Source organism: Hypanus sabinus (assembly GCF_030144855.1).
Source record: "Hypanus sabinus isolate sHypSab1 chromosome X2 unlocalized genomic scaffold, sHypSab1.hap1 SUPER_X2_unloc_31, whole genome shotgun sequence".
Classification (NCBI taxonomy): Eukaryota; Metazoa; Chordata; class Chondrichthyes; order Myliobatiformes; family Dasyatidae; genus Hypanus; species Hypanus sabinus.
Genome location: NW_026779003.1, coordinates 44,544 through 61,204, shown reverse-complemented (window position 1 = coordinate 61,204; position 16,661 = coordinate 44,544). Strand labels below are relative to the sequence as shown.

At 42.6% G+C, this 16,661-nt stretch overlaps 1 long non-coding RNA gene across 1 annotated transcript; it reads right to left on the bottom strand.

The window, feature by feature from the left end:
* Positions 1 to 1,758: 1,758 nt before the first annotated feature.
* LOC132385879 (uncharacterized) lies at positions 1,759 to 15,889 on the bottom strand. Its single transcript, XR_009509327.1, has 3 exons — positions 15,064 to 15,889; positions 9,547 to 9,676; positions 1,759 to 3,793 (listed from the first exon to the last, which is right to left on the bottom strand). It is a non-coding gene; the product is annotated as an uncharacterized LOC132385879 (long non-coding RNA).
* Positions 15,890 to 16,661: the final 772 nt, after the last annotated feature.

The following is a 16,661-nucleotide window of genomic DNA, read 5'->3' as shown; positions in this document are numbered from 1 at the left end:
TAAGACCAAAGGACACAGCCTCAGAATAGAGGGGTGTCTTTAGAATGGAGATGAGGGGGAATTTCTTTAGCCAGAGAGTAATGAATCTACGGATTCTATGGATAGTGAATCATAGGCAGCTGTGGAGGCCAAATCTTCATGTATATTTAAGGCAGAGGTTGATAGTTTCTTGACTGGTCAGGGCATGTTGGACTACCAGAAGAAGGCAGGGGATTGGGGCCAAGAGGGAAATTGGATCCGCTAAAATGAAATGGCGGAGAAGACTCGATGGTCCAAATGGCCTAGTTCTGCTCCTATATCTGATGGTCTTATGGCAATCTCTCATTTAACATCAGCAAGAGCCAGGAGCTAATTATTGACTTCAGGAGGAGGAACCAGGAGATCTGTGAGCCTGTCCTCATCAGAGATCAAAGGCGGAGAGGGTCAGCAACCTTAAATTCCTCAGTGGCATCAGTTTCCAGGATGTGTCTTGAGCCCAGCATGGAAGTGTAATTACGAAGAAAGCACAGCAACATCTCCATTTCCTTAGAAGCTTGCAAAGATTCAGCATGACATCTACAACCTTGACTAACTTCTGCAGGTGTGTGTGGAGAATATGTTCAGTGGTTACATCATGGCCTGGTATGGAAACACCAAAGGAAAATCCTGCAGAAAGTAGTGGATATGGCCCAGTACATCACGGGTAAAACCCTCCCCACCACTGTGCACATTTCTCTGGTGCGCTGTCTTAGGAAAGCTACAACTATCATCAAGGAACCCACCATGTGAAACATGATCTCTTCTCACTGATGCCATCAGGAAGAACGTGCAGGAGTCTCAGGACCCACTCCACCAGGTTCAGGAACTGTTATCACCCTTCAAACATCAAGATCTTCAAACAGAGGAGATAATCTTACTCAAATTCAATTGCTCCATCACTGAACTGTTCCTATAACCCATGGACACATTCACGGATTCTTCATCACCTGTTCATGGTAATTATTTATTACTTTTTTTTTCTTTTGTATTTGCACAGTTTGTTGTCTTTTGCACATTGGATTTTGTCTACAATGTTGGGTTCGGGCTTTCATTGATTCAATCATGATTCTTTGATTTACTGAGTTTGTCCGAAAAAAAAATCTCAGGATTGAACATGGTGACATGCGTAAACTTCGATAATAAACTTACTTTGTAAATTTTGAATTCTACATTTAAATTACTCTCTCAAACACACATGTGCTTTGTAATTTCTAAAGGTTCAGCATCGACTGGCTAAATGATTTGGCTCTGATCAGAATGATCGTCCCATCACAATGACCCCTCTTCTGAGGTATCCCAGCTACAGGAAAGATTCCTGAATCAAACTGGGATCACTGTTTCAAGCGTGTACGCACACACACAGACACACAGCTGTGATGAAGAGCTTTGAGGGGGTTGGTCCTGACTGGAATCAACTCCTGTCTGTGCATGGACCTGGATCCACTGCAATTTGCCGATCACCACAATCTGTCTACAGCAAATGCAATCTCACAGGCTCTCTTCTCAGCCTTAGATCACCCGGACAAAAGCAATGCACAAGTCAGGCTGCTGATTACAGCTCAGCGTTCAACACAATCAGACCCTCAATTGTAATCAACAAGCTCCAAAACCTGGGCCTCTGTACCTCCTTCTTCAACTGGATCCTCACCAGGAGACCCCAGTTTGTGTGGATCAGAAATAACATCTCCTCCTTCCTGACAATCAACACTGGCACACCTCAACGATGCGTGCTCAGCCCACTGCTCTACTCTCTCTGCACCACGTCTGTGTGTCTAGACTCATCTACAAACTTGCTGACAACCCAACTATTGTTGGTGGAATTTCAGACGGTGACGAGGAGGAGTACAGGAGTGAGATAGATCAGCAAGTTGAGTGGTGTCACAGCAACAACCTTGCACTCAGCATCATGAAGACAAAGGAATTGATTGTGGATTCAGGAAGGGGAAGTCGAGGGAACACACACCAGTCCTCATCGTGGGATCAGAAGTGAAAAGGGTGAGCAGTTTCCATTTCCTGCCTGTCAACATCTCTGAGGAACTATCCTGGGCCCAATATATTGATGCATATTGATGCATATTTCATTCGGAGATTGAGGGGAATCGGTCTGTCACTAAAGACACTTGCAAATTTCTACAGATGTACTGTGGAGAGCATTCTAACTGGTTGCATCACTGCCTGGTGTGGAGAGGCCAGTGCACAGAATCGGAAAATGCTGCAGAAAGTTGTAAACTCAGCCAGCTCCTTCATGGGCACCACAGCATCCAGGACACATTCAAAAGATGAGGCCACAAAAAGGTGGCATCCATCATTACGGACCCCCATCACCCAGGACATGCCTTCGGCTCATTGCTACAGGACCCTGAAGAGACACTCAATGTTTCAGGAACAGCTTCTTCCCTCCACCGTCAGATTTCTAAATGGACAATGAACTCTAGAATACTTCCTCAGTATTTTCCCTCACGTTTGCCACTACATTTCAGATTTAATTTTATAAATACTTGTTCTAATTTATAGTTTTTATTACTATGTATTGCAATGTACTGCAGACACAAAGGAACAAATTTCACCACATATGCGGATGATATTAAACCTGATTCTGATACACAAACACACACAGCTGGGCTCAGAATACAACACTCCCACATTCCTCCCTTTGTGACACCCTGCTTGCTCCGTTGCCCCCGGTATGAAGCTCAAACTGTTGCAACACCTGCCCTTTAAATTCATGGCTGAGGCTGTGTTCTGTCTGTTCACTGTTTGAGTTCGATATTAAATGAAGAGCATTGAATGGGAAGTAAGGTTTGAATAGAAGAATAAAGATCTCCTCTGAAGGTATATGGGGTCCTGGTGAGAGCGTACATGGAACACTGCACAGGTCTGGTCTCCCTCCCGGAGTCAGCTTGTGGGATGAAGGGAATGAAGAGATTTCCCAGATTGATTTAGGAGGTGAGGTAGTGTCCTTGGAGAGATTAGAGAAATTAGAGAAATAAAAGGCTGTCTGACTGAGACAGACACAGTCTCACAGGGTATTGACAGTGTTGAGGGAGAAATGATGTTTCCTTTGGCTGTGGTGAGGAATGGGGGTCACAGAATCCGAGTACACCTCAGCACGACTGAAATGAGGAGGAATTTCCTCATCCAGACGGCAGTGAAACTTTGGAATTTTCTCCACAAGGTTTCTAAATTTGAAGGACAAATTTTGGGGCTCTGCGATGCTGGGAATGTTGCGCGAAAGTGGCGCTGTGGTCAAAGATCAGGCATGTTCTGTGTGAAAGGCGGAAAAGACGGAAAGTCTGTTTATTTGTTCCTAAAGTCCGAGTTTACCTTTGCGCCTGGTTCTCCTTTGACCTTCAGCCTGTCCTTTTGCACAGGGGAGCGCTCACACACCGGAGTTCCATCGGCAGCCGCTGCGGGCCAGCTCCCGTATCCCAGCAGCAGGAGACAGGACCGGGAGGAAACTCCGGACAACAGGCCCCGATCCACGGCGGGGAAAGACCGGGCACCCCTGTGTGGTTGAAACATCTCACGGTGTCTCCGCCCGAATCTTCACCTCCGCCGTCGGAAGGATTCAAAACTCCGGCCGCTGTTGCAGCCTTTACCCGGGGAGCTGCTCCCAATCTCGGGTCTCTGACCGGGTCCACTCGTTCCCGGTTCCAAACTTCGGTCCGCCCAGCGGGACGCCCACTGACACTCCTCAGCCAATGGAGGCAAGAGTCTCCCAGGGGTGGTCTCTGATTGGCTGTGAGTGTATCCGAGGACGGGCTGCTGCCGGTTGCTGGATATGTCAGTCAAGGTTTGATATCAGAAACAAAACAAGTTCCCAAAGGCTCAAAGTTCAAAGTAAAATTAGTAAACCCAGATAAGACATTTTCAAAACAGAAAGTAAAATCCACATTAATATATTGATCTATAAATTGACAAACATCAACCCAAAATGTTTTAACATATTCACAATCCCAAAACAGATTAAATAAATCCTCTGGATATCAACCACAAAAAGAACAGTTAGTCTCAATATCAGAATTAACCCGTCAGATAAATACTATTTGGATAATATCTATGCATAGTTTTAAATAAGCCCCAAATACTCCTCCACCTCAGATTACCCAAGCGACTATTCCAAAAACTAACAGTGTACATATAAGTCACCACATACAACTCCTACAAACATACAGAGCAAAGCTACAGAACGGTAGCTATATCTGGATCACTGAAAGATCAGCCAGAGTGCAGAAGACAACAAACTTCGCCAATGCAAATAAACAATGAGAACATGAAATAACCGCAGCGGCTGCCGATAGATGTCCGGTGCTCTCAGCGATCCCTGTTCAATCTGACAGGACAAGAAATAGTGAGGCGCAAAGGTAAACTCGTGTTTCAAAAAATAAGAAATAGAAAAGGTGTGGCCATTCGGCCCCCTTGTGCCTCTTCTGCCCTTTACTCAGAACATGCTTGACTTTTGACCTCAGCACCACTTTCCTGCAACTTCCCATCACCGCTGATCCCCAGGATATGTCTATTCAATTCCGAAACCTTGTGGAGATAATTGCAGTGATTCACTGCACTCTGGGTGAGGAAATTACTCCTCATCTCAGTCCTGCTGAATTGTTCTCGGATTTTGAGTCTGTGCCCGCTGGTTCCACACCTTATGGGAAACATCATTCCAGCCCTTCTGCTGTAAATATCCTGTGAGATTGTATTTCTCTAATTCTGAGACAGGAATGCGATCTGTCTCTGTCAAACCACCTCTTATTTCACTCATTTTGAGACAGTCCCAGTACGATGATTTGTTGTGGGAGCAACTCTATGGACAGCAGGTGAGTGCAGTTATCCTGTGTTGTTCCGCACCCTGATGGTTGAGGGGTAGTAACTGTTCCTGACCCCGGAGGGGCGAGTCCTGAGGCTCATGTACCTTATACCTGATCACAGCAGTGAGAAAAGAGCCTGCCTGTGTGGTGAGCCTAATCACAGCTGCCTGTATCACCGTCCCCTCTGGCCTGCCCTATCCGGGACCAAAGGGATTGTGGAGAGTAAATGTGGAACTCTGTCGAGTATCAGTGTGACAAGTGTCCTCTTCATCTGCACCGTCCGCACGATCCTGTTGCCCGTTCTGGGTTCTTCGTCAGGACCCGAACACCATCTCCTCACTACCGTTTCTCTGTGCTCACTCTCGCTTTTCCCCAGTCCCGTTAAAGAGTCAATTGCGCTCCATATTCATCAGAATTTATGTCACCCGGGGCCAGGTCTGACACGGCGAATTGAGATTAGTTAACTTAAAGGAGTGGGCAGGCTTGGACCTGAGACAGTTTAGAAAAGTCTGCACTGCCAGCTGGACTTACTGATAAGTCCAGGGGTTTGCCGGCATTGGACTCTCACGTATCCTTAAAACGAGCTATAAAGTACGCAAGGGATTCTCCTTTTTTCTGTAGTTATCGGGTAAATTCACCAAAATCCGCTTGCAGTCGTGCTGTCATTCAAATGGGTTCCCATACCTCAGTGACCCACCGTACCATGGCTTGTATTACATCAGCCCCTCTGGTGGCTCCCGGTCACCTTTGGGCATCTGCCTGGGAAAGGGGTACCCACTCCCTGTCCCTGCCCGAGAGGTTCCATATATAACCCTGAGGAGTGGCACAAGTCACCGGGCAGGGTCTGGAAAGGGGAACCCACTCCCTGTCCCTGCCCGAGAGGTTCCATATATAACCCTGAGGAGTGGCACAAGTCTCCCGGCAGGGTCTGGAAAGGAGAACCCACTCCCTGTCCCTGTCCGAGAGGTTCCATATATAACCCTGAGGAGTGGCACAAGTCCCCGGGCAGGGTCTGGAAAGGGGAACCCACTCCCTGTCCCTGCCCGAGAGGTTCCATATATAACCCTGAGGAGTGGCACAAGTCCCCGGGCAGGGTCTGGAAAGGGGAACCCACACCCTGTCCCTGTCCGAGAGGTTCCATATATAACTCTGAGGAGTGGCACAATTCCCCGGGCAGGGTCTGGAAAGGGGAACCCACTCCCTGTCCCTGCCCGAGAGGTTCCATATATAACCCTGAGGAGTGGCACAAGTCTCCGGGCAGGGTCTGGAAAGGGGAACCCACTCCCTGTCCCTGCCCGAGAGGTTCCATATATAACCCTGAGGAGTGGCACTAGTCACCAGGCAGGGTCTGGAAAGGGGAACCCACTCCCTGTCCCTGCCCGAGAGGTTCCATATATTACCCTGAGGAGTGGCACAAGTCTCCCGGCAGGGTCTGGAAAGGGGAACCCACTCCCTGTCCCTGCCCGAGAGGTTCCATATGTATCCCTGAGGAGTGGCACAAGTCCCCGGGCAGGGTCTGGAAAGGGGAACCCACTCCCTGTCCCTGTCTGAGAGGTTCCATATATAACCCTGAGGAGTGGTACAAGTCCCCGGTCAGGGTCTGGAAAGGGGAACCCACTCCCTGTCCCTGTCCGAGAGGTTCCATATATAACCCTGAGGAGTGGCACAAGTCCCCGGGCAGGGTCTGGAAAGGGGAACCCACTCCCGGTCCCTGTCCGAGATATTCCATATATAACCCTGAGGAGTGGCACTAGTCCCCAGGCAGGGTCTGGAAAGGAGAACCCACTCCCTGTCCCTGCCCGAGAGGTTCCTTATATAACCCTGAGGAGTGGCACAAGTCCCCGGGCAGGGTCTGGAAAGGAGAACCCACTCCCTGTCCCTGCCCGAGTGGTTCTATATGTAACCCTGAGGAGTGCAGGCAAGTCCTCGGTCAGGGTCTGGAAAGGGGAACACACTCCCTTTTTCAATGAATTCAGGTAATGCCCCTGGTCCGGACGGTTATACTGCCAAATTTTTAAAATCCTTTTCTTCTATACTTGGTCCTTGGCTTTGTAAAAATTTTAAAGATGCGTTAACTGTAGGTAAATAACCACAATCTTTTTATGATGCCTCCATTTCTCCAATTCTTAAAAAAGATAAAGACCCCACTGAATGTGAATCCTATCGGCCAATATCCTTGCTGAATACGGATTCTAAGATTTTTCCTAAAATTCTTGCCACCAGATTAGAAAATGTATTGCCTCAAATTATCTCGGAAGATCAGACCAGATTTATTAAAAACTGTTATTCATCTTTTAACATTAGAAAATTTATTAATATAATTTATACTTCTTCATCTAAAATACCAGAATGTCCTTTTCTTAGATGCTGAAAAAGCATTTGATAGAGTTGAATGGCTATATTCATTTTATACTTTGCAGAATTATAATTTTAGCTTGAAATTTATATCATGGATTAAATTAATGTATTATAAACCTTTGGCTTTGTTTCTTACCGATAATTAAAGATCTCCTTTTTTTCAGTTGTCCCGTGGGACCAGGCAAGGTTGCCCTTTAAGTCCTCTATTATTTGACATTGCTTTGGAACCTTTAGCCGTTGCCATTCGTGAATCACCTAATATTTTTGGTATTACCCGTGGGTAAGGGACTTATAAGTTATCATTATATGCTGATGATTTGTTACTATACATATCTGACCCTGAGAGATCTATTCCTGCTATTTCATCCTTGCTTGCTCAGTTTAGTAGCTTTTCTGGCTACAAACTGAATTTTAATAAGTGTGAATTATTTCCATTAAATATGCAAGTTCCAATTTATAAACACTTACTGTTTTAAGTTGTCACAGATCATTTTACTTATTTGGGTATTAAAATTACCAAGAAACATAAGGGTTTATTTAAAGTTAATTTTTTTACCTTTAATTGAACAAATCAAGCAACTTGTTACCAGGTGGTCCCCATTATCTCTGTCATTGGTTGGTCGAATTAATACTATCAAGATAATAGTATTACCCAAATTTTTATATTTATTCCAAGCATTACCAATTTTTATTCCTAAATCTTTTTTTGATATTATTGACTCCAAAATATCCTCGTATGTGTGGCAGAATATAAATCCTAGATTAAGTAAAAAATATTTACAGAAGCCTATGAAGGAAGGTGGTTTTGCTTTGCCAAACCTGAGATTTTACAATTGGGCAGTTAATATTCAATATTTAATATTTTGGACACAAGAATTGGTCGTAGTACCTTGCCCACAATGGGTAAATTTGGAGTGTAAATCTGTACAAGACTTCTCATTGTTTTCTATTTTAGGATCTTCGCTTCCTTTTGCTTTATCTAAACCAAATAAACAAATAGCTAATCCTATAGCTAAACATACATTAAGAATATGGTTTCAGTTTCATAAATTCTTTGGCTTGAATAATCAAGCCCTATTATATCTAAATTCTTTTTCCAGCCCTCTTTTATGGACTAAGCCTTTGTGTTATGGAAAACAAAAGCTACAACATGTTTTCGTGATCTATTTTTAGATAACAGTTTTATGTCCTTTGAACAGCTATCCAGACTAAAACTCTTTTTTTTTTTCAGATACTTGCAAGTTAGAAATTTCTTGAATGTGAGTATTTTCTGCAATTATGTCCAATGGATATTATAGAAAAAATTCTGGCTCTGAATCCTTGCCAGAAGGGTTAAGCAGCCATCATTTATCATATGATCATGAAAATACAGCCAGGAGTATCAGAAATAATTAAGAAGGATTGGGAAAAAGAACTTCACTGTCTTATACCCACAGGGCAGTGGGAGAACATTTTACAATTAATCAATTCTTCTTTTATTTGTGCTAAACATGCCTAATACAATTTCAGGTTGTTCATAGGGCTCACATGTCCAAGGATAAACTTGCTCGATTTTATTCTTATGTTAATCCAACCAGTGACAGATGTCAGTCTGAAGTCACTTCATTGACCCACATGTTCTGGTCTTGCCACTATTTTCAAAATTACTGGAAAGATATTTTTGCTATTATTTCAACAGTTCTGAATATCAAAATGCAACCGCATCCTATTACTGCAATTTTAGGTTTACCAATGGTGGATAATAGTCGTTTATCCCCCCCTCCCCTCAGCCCGGCGGATGATTGCATTTGTTACATTAATGGCGAGAAGATCCATCCTACTGAATTGGAAATAAATTAATCCACCAACGATATTTCAGTGGTTTTCTCAAACTATTTCTTGTTTGAGTTTAGAAAAAATTACAAGTGTTGTCTTTGACCCTTCAGTTAAATATGAAGAAACTTGGAGACCATTTATTCAACATTTTCATATAAGCTAAACTGACTTTTCCTAAACCTTACTTTTAATATCCTTAATTATTTGGATGGAGGTGCGGAGTTATTGACGCTACTGTGTATAATTGATATAATGCAATGGCCCATGTCGGTTAGGATTTTTTCCTTTTTTTTTGGGGGGGGGGAGGGTTCCTTATTTTATCCATTTTTTATAACCACTATGAGTTTGGGAGGTTAATATCATGTATTTGTATTTATACCTTAACCTATTAATTCTGTACTCTCAAGCTCTTTGTATTCATGTTTCATTTATGTTTGTTTAAAATCAACAAAAAGATTTAAAAAGGACTACTCAGAGGAAAGGGTGGAATAGGCGCAACGGGCCGAGTGGCCTGCTCCTGTTTCCTTTTTCTGAAGTCCGAGTTTACCTTTGCGCCTGGCTCTCCCTTGACCTTCAGCCTGTCCTTTTGCACAGGGGAGCGCTCACACACCGGAGCTCTGGTGTTCTCTGATTGGCTGTGAGTGTGTCCGAGGGCGGGCTGTTACCGGGAGCTGGAGCTGTCAGTCACAGTTTGTTCTCAGAATCAAAGCAAGTTCCCCGAGGCTCAAAGTTCAAAGTAAATTTTATTATTATTTTTTAATATTTTAACTTTTTATTGAACACAAACACAAACAGAAACACTAAACATATGCTAACAAAGCCAGGGAAGCACATAAAAGCAGCAACGAATATATAACCATTAACTTTAAATATACAATAAACAAGGAAAGCCGCTGTAAATATTTATGACAGAGAAATGATCCCCATGAGATTTGGTGTTATTAGTAAACCCAGATAAGACATTTTCAAAACAAAAAGTAAAATCCACATCAATATATTGATCTTTAAATTGACAAACATCAACCTAAAATGTTTTAACACATTCACAATCCCAAAACAGATGAAATAAATCCTCTGGTTATAAACCACAAAAATAACAGTTAGTTTCGATATCAGAATTAACCCGTCAAATAAACACTATTTGGATAATATCTATGTATAGTTTTAAATAAGCCCCAAATACCCCTCCACCTCAGATTACCCAAGCGACTATTCCAAAAACTAACAGAGTACATGTAATTCGCCACATACAACTCCTACAAACATGCAGAGCAAAGCTACAGAATGGTAACTATATCTGGATCACTGAAACATCAGTCAGAGTGCAGAAGACAGCAAAATTCTCCAATGCAAATAAATAATGAGAACATGAAATAACCGCAGCGGCTGCCGATAGATGTCCGGTGCTCTCAGCTCTCCCTGTTCAATCTGACAGGACAAGAAACAATGAAGCACAAAGGTAAACTCGTGTTTCAGAAAATAAGAAATCGAGAAGGCGTTGCCATTCGGCCCCTTGCGCCTCTACTGCCCTTCCACTCAGAACAAGCTTGTCTTTTGACCTCAGCACCACTTTCCTGCAACTTCCCATCACCGCTGAGCCCCAGGATATGTCTATTCAATTTAGAAACCTTGTGGAGATAATTGCAATGATTCACTGCACTCTGGGTGAGGACATTTCTCCTCATCTCAGTCCTGCTGAGTTGTCCTTGGATTTTGAGTCTGTGACCGCTGGTTCCACACCTTATGGGAAACATCATTCCAGCCCTTCCGCTGTAAATATTCTGTGACATTGTATTTCTCTAATTCTGAGACAGGAATGTGATCTGTCTCAGTCAAACCACCTCTTATTTCACTCATTTTGAGACAGTCCCAATATGATAATTTGTTGTGGGAGCATCTCTATGGACAGCAGGTGAGTGCAGTTATCCTGTGTTGTTCCACAGCCTGAGAGTTGAGGGGTAGTAACTGTTCCTGACCCTGGTGGGGCGAGTCCTGAGGGTCTTGTGCCTTCTACCTGATCACAGCAGTGAGAAAAGAGCCTGCCTGTGTGGTGAGCCTGATCACAGCCGCCTGTATCACCGTCCCCTCTGGCCTGTCCTATCCGGGACCAAAGGGATTGTGGAGAGTAAATGTGGTACTCTGTCGAGTATCACTGTGATCCGTCCCCTCTGGCCTGTCCTATCCGGGACCAAAGGGATTGTGGAGAGTAAATGTGCTACTCTGTCGAGTATCACTGTGATCCATCCCCTCTGGCCTGCCCTATCCTGGACCAAAGGGATTGTGGAGAGTAAATGTGGTACTCTGTCGAGTATCACTGTGATCCAGGCTCTCTTCCTGCCTCTTATTATTCTTGTCTGTGATTGCAGTGCGACAATCTCTAGCCCAATGTCCCCTCTTTCTACAAACCCCTTTTTTGTCCTTAGCCAAGTGTCCTCTTCATCTGCACCGTCCGCACGATCCTGCCACCCGTTCTGGGTTCTGCCTCGGGACCCGAACTCCCTCTCCTCACTACCGGATCTCTGTGCTCACTCTCGCTTTTCCCCAGTCCCTTTAAAGAGTTAATTGTGCTCCATATTCATCAGAATTTATGTCACCCGGGGCCAGGTCTGACACAGCGAATTGAGATTAGTTAACTTAAAGGACTGGGCAGGCTTGGGTCTGAGACAGTTTTGAAAAGTCTGCACTGCCAGCTGGACACACTGATCTGTCCAGGGGTTTGCCGGCATTGGACTCTTACATATCCTTAAAACGAGCTATAAAGTACGCAAGGGATTCTCCTTTTTTCTGTAGCTACTGGGTAAATTCACCAAAATCTGCATGCAGTCGGGCTGTCATTCAAATGGGTTCCCTTACCTCAGCCACCCACCGTGCCATGGATTGTATTACATCAGCCCCTCTGGTGGCTTCCGGTCACCTTCGGGCATCTGCCTGGGAAAGGGAAATCCACTCCCTGTCCCTGCCCGGGAGTTTCCAGATATATCCCTGAGGAGTGGCACAAGTCCCCAGGCAGGGTCTGGAAAGGGGAACCCACTCCCTGTCCATGTCTGAGAGGGTCCATAGGTTACCCTGAGGACTGGCACAGGTCCCCGGGCAGGGTCTGGAAAGGGGAACCCACTCCCTGTCCACGTCCGAGAGGTTCCATATCTAACCCTGAGGAGTGGCACAAGTCCCCGGGCAGGGTCTGGAAAGGGGAACCCGCTCCCTGTCGCTGCCCGAGAGGTTCCATATATAACCCTGAGGAGTGGCACAAGCCCCAGGCAGGGTCTGGAAAGGAGAACCCACTCCCTTTTTCAATGAATTCAGGTAAAGCCCCTGGTCCGGACGGTTAGACTGCTGAATTTTTAAAATTCTTTTCTTCTATACTCACTCCTTTGCTTTGTAAAATTTTTAAAGATGCGTTAACTATAGATAAATAACTGCAATCTTTTTATGATGCCTCTATTTCTCCAATTGTTAAAAAAGATAAAGAACCCACTGAATGTGCATCCTATCGGCCAATATCCTTGCTGAATACGGATTCTGAGATTTTTACCAAAATTTTGGCCACTACATGAGAAAATGTATTACCTCAAGTTACCTCTGAAGATCAGACCAGATTTATTAAAACCTGTTATTCATCTTTTAACATTAGAAAATAAATTAATATAATTTATACTTCTTCATCGAAAATACCAGAATGTCATTGCCTGAGATGCTGAAAAAGCGTTTGATAGAGTTGAATAGTTATATTTATGTAATAATCTGCAGAATTTTAATTTTAGCTTGAAGTTTATATCATGGATTAAATTAATGGCTTCGGTTCTTACCAATAATCAAAGATCTCCTTTTTTTCAGTTGCCCCGTGGTACGAGGCAAGGCTGCTCTTTAAGTCCTCTATTATTTGACATTGCTGTGGAACCTTTAGCCGTTGCCATTCGTGATTCACCTAATATTTTTGATATTACCCATGGGTAAGGGACTTATAATTTATCATTATATGCTGATGATTTGTTTCTATACATATCTGACCCCGAGAGATCTATTCCTGCTGTTTCATCCTTGCTTGCTCAGTTTAGTAGCTTTTCTGGCTACAAACTGAATTTTAGTAAGAGTGAATTATTTCCATTAAATATGCAAGTTGCAGTTTATAAACACTTACCATTTAAAGTTGTCACAGATCATTTTACTTATTTGGGTATTAAAATTACCAAGAGACATAAGGGTTTATTTAAAGTTAATTTTTTACCTTTAATTGATCAAATCAAGCAACTTGTTACCAGGTGGTCCCCGTTATCTCTGTCATTGGTTGGTCAAATTAATACTATTATTAATAGTATTATTAATACTATTAATAATATTACCCAAATTTTTATATTTAAACCAAGCTTTACTAATTTTTATTTCTAAATCATTTTCTGATATTGATTGCAAAATATCTTCATACATGTGGCAGAATAAAAATCCTAGATTAACTAAGAAATATTTACAGAAGTCTAAGTAGGAAGGTGGTTTGGCTTTGCTAAACCTAAGATTTTACTACTGGGCAGTTAACATCCGATAGTTAATATTTTGGACATGAGAATTGGTGTAATGGGTAAATTTACCCACAATGGGTAAATTTGAAGTGTAAATCTGTTCAAGACTTCTCATTGTTTTCTATTTTAAGATCTTTGTCTCCTTTTGCTTTATCTAAACCAAATAAACAAATAACTAATCCTATAGTTAAACATACATTAAGAGCATGGTTTCAATTTCGTAAATTCTTTGGCTTGAATAAGTTTATCTTATCAAGCCCTCTTATATCTAACTTTTTTTCCATCCCTCTTTTATGGACTTTGTGTTATTGTGTTTATGGCCATTGTGTTATTGAAAACAAAAGGTATAACATGTTTTTGTGATCTATTTTTAGATCAGTTTTCTGTCCTTTGAACAGCTATCCAGCCTAAAACTTTTTTTTTTAGATACTTGCAAGTTAGAAATTTCTTGAATGTTAGTCTTTTCTGAAATTATGTCCAATGGACATTACAGAAAAAATTCAGGCTCTGAATCCTTGCAGAAGGGTTTAGTAGCCATCATTTATAATACAATCATAAAAATACAGCTAGGAGTATCAGAAATAATTAAGAAGGAATGGGTAAAAGAACTTTACTGTCTTATACCCACAGGGCAGTGGGAGAACATTTTACAAATAATCAATTCTTCTTCTATTTGTGCTAAACATGCCTAATACAATTTAAGGTTGTTCATAGGGCTCACATGTCCAAGGATAAACTCGCTCGATTTTATTCTTATGTTAATCCAGCCTGTCACAGATGTCATTCTGAAGTCACTTCATTGACCCACATGTTCTGGTCTTGCCCCTATTTGCAAAATTACTGGAAAGGTATTTCTGGTATTATTTCAACAGTTCTGAATATCAAATTGCAATCCTATGACTGCATTTTTTGGTTTAACAATGGTGGATAATGGTCGTTTATCCCCCCTCAGCCCTGTAGATGATTGCATTTGTTACATTAATGACTGGAAGATCTATCCTATTGAACTGGAAAGAAATTAGTCCTCCAACTATATTTCAGTGGTTTTCTCAAACTATTTCTTGTTCGAGTTTAGAAAAAATTACAAGTGTTGTCTTTGACCCTTCAGTTAAATATGAAGAAACTTGGAGACCGTTTATTCAACATTTCCATAAAAACTAAACTGACTTTTCCTAAACCTTACTTTTATTGTCCTTAATTATTTGGATGGAGGTGCGGAGTTATTGACGCTACTGCGTATAATTGATATAATGCAATGGCCCATGTCGGTTAGGATTTTTTCCATTTTTTTGGGAGGGGAGGGTTTCTTATTTTCTCCATTTTTTTTAACCACTATGAGTTTGGGAGCTTAACATTAATAAGGTATTTATACCTCAACCTATTAATTATGTACTCTCAATCACTTTGTATTCATGTTTCATTTATGTTTGTTTAAAATCAATAAAAAGATTTAGAAAGAAAGGACTACTCTGAGGAAAAGGTGGAATAGGCGCAACGGGCCGAGTGGCCTGGCCTGCTCCTGTTTCCTATTTTCTGAAGTCCGAGTTTACCTTTGCGCCTGGTTCTCCCTTGACCTTCAGCCTGACCTTTTGCACAGGGGAGCGCTCACACTCCGGAGCTCCATCGGCAGCCGCTGCGGGCCAGCTCCCGGATCCCAGCAGCAGGAGACAGGACCGGGAGGAAACTCCGGACAACAGGCCCCGATCCACGGCGGGGAAAGACCGGGCTCCCTCTGTGAGGCTGAAACATCTCACCGAATCTCCGCCCGAATCTTCACCTCCGCCATCGGAAGGATTCAAAACTCCGGCCGCTGTTGCAGCCTTTACCCGGGGAGCTGCTCCCAATCTCGGGTCTCTGACCGGGTCCACTCGTTCCCGGTTCCAAACTTCGGTCCGCCCAGCGTCCCGCCCACTGACACTCCTCAGCCAATGGAGGCCAGAGTCTCCCAGTGGTCTTCTCTGATTGGCTGTGAGTGTGTCCGAGGGCGGGCTGCTGCCGGGAGCTGGAGATGTCAGTCACCGTTTGTTCTCAGACTCATAGCAAGTTCCCCGAGGCTCAAAGTTCAAAGTAAATTTTATAATTACTTTTTAATATTTTAAATTTTTATTGAACACAAACAAAGACAGAAACACTAAACATATGCTAACAAAGCCAGGGAATCACATAAAAGCAGCAACGAATATATAACCATTAACTTTAAATATACAAATAAACAAGGAAATCCGCTCTAAATACTGTTGGACAGAAGGGACTGTATCTAAGAGGAGTCACAAAACAAGAACGTTTACAGAGATAACACAAAATATTGACAGATTTGTACAGTCTTTACAGGTTTCTGGTTACGGGAAGTGTTCAGAGTATAAACGTATAGTTTGAAGTCTGCGGTAAAAATCTAAATGAAGGTTTCTTATTGCTGTGTTTGCATTTATGGATACAAAATTTGCTGTAAATTAACAAAAGATTTATGATAGAGAAATGATCCCTGTGAGATTTGGTATTACTAGTAAACCCAATAAGACATTTTCAAAACAAAAAGTAAAATCCACATTAATAAATTAATCTATAAATTGACAAACATCAAACCAAAATGTTTTAACATATTCACAATCCCAAAACAGATGAAATAAATCCTCTGGATATCAACCACAAAAAGAACAGTTAGTCTCAATATCAGAATTAACCCTTGTCAAATAAACATTATTTGGATAATATCTATGTATAATTTAAAATAAGCCCCAAATACTCCTCCACCTCAGATTCCCCAAGTGACGATTCCAAAAACTAACAGAGTACATATAAGTCGCCACAAACAACTCCTGCAAACATGCAGAGCAAAGCTACAGAATGGTAACTATATCTGGATCACTGAAAGATCAACCAGAGTGCAGAAGACAACAAACTTCGCCAATGCAAATAAACAATGAGAACATGAAATAACCGCAGCGGCTGCCGATAGATGTCCGGTGCTCTCAGCTCTCCCTGTTCAATCTGACAGGACAAGAAACAGTGAGGCACAAAGGTAACCGAGTGTTTCAGAAAACAAGAAATCGAGAAGGCGTGGCCATTCGGCCCTTGCGCTACCACTGTCCTTCAACTCAGAACATGCTTGACTTTTGACCTCAGCACCACTTTCCTGCAACTTTCCATC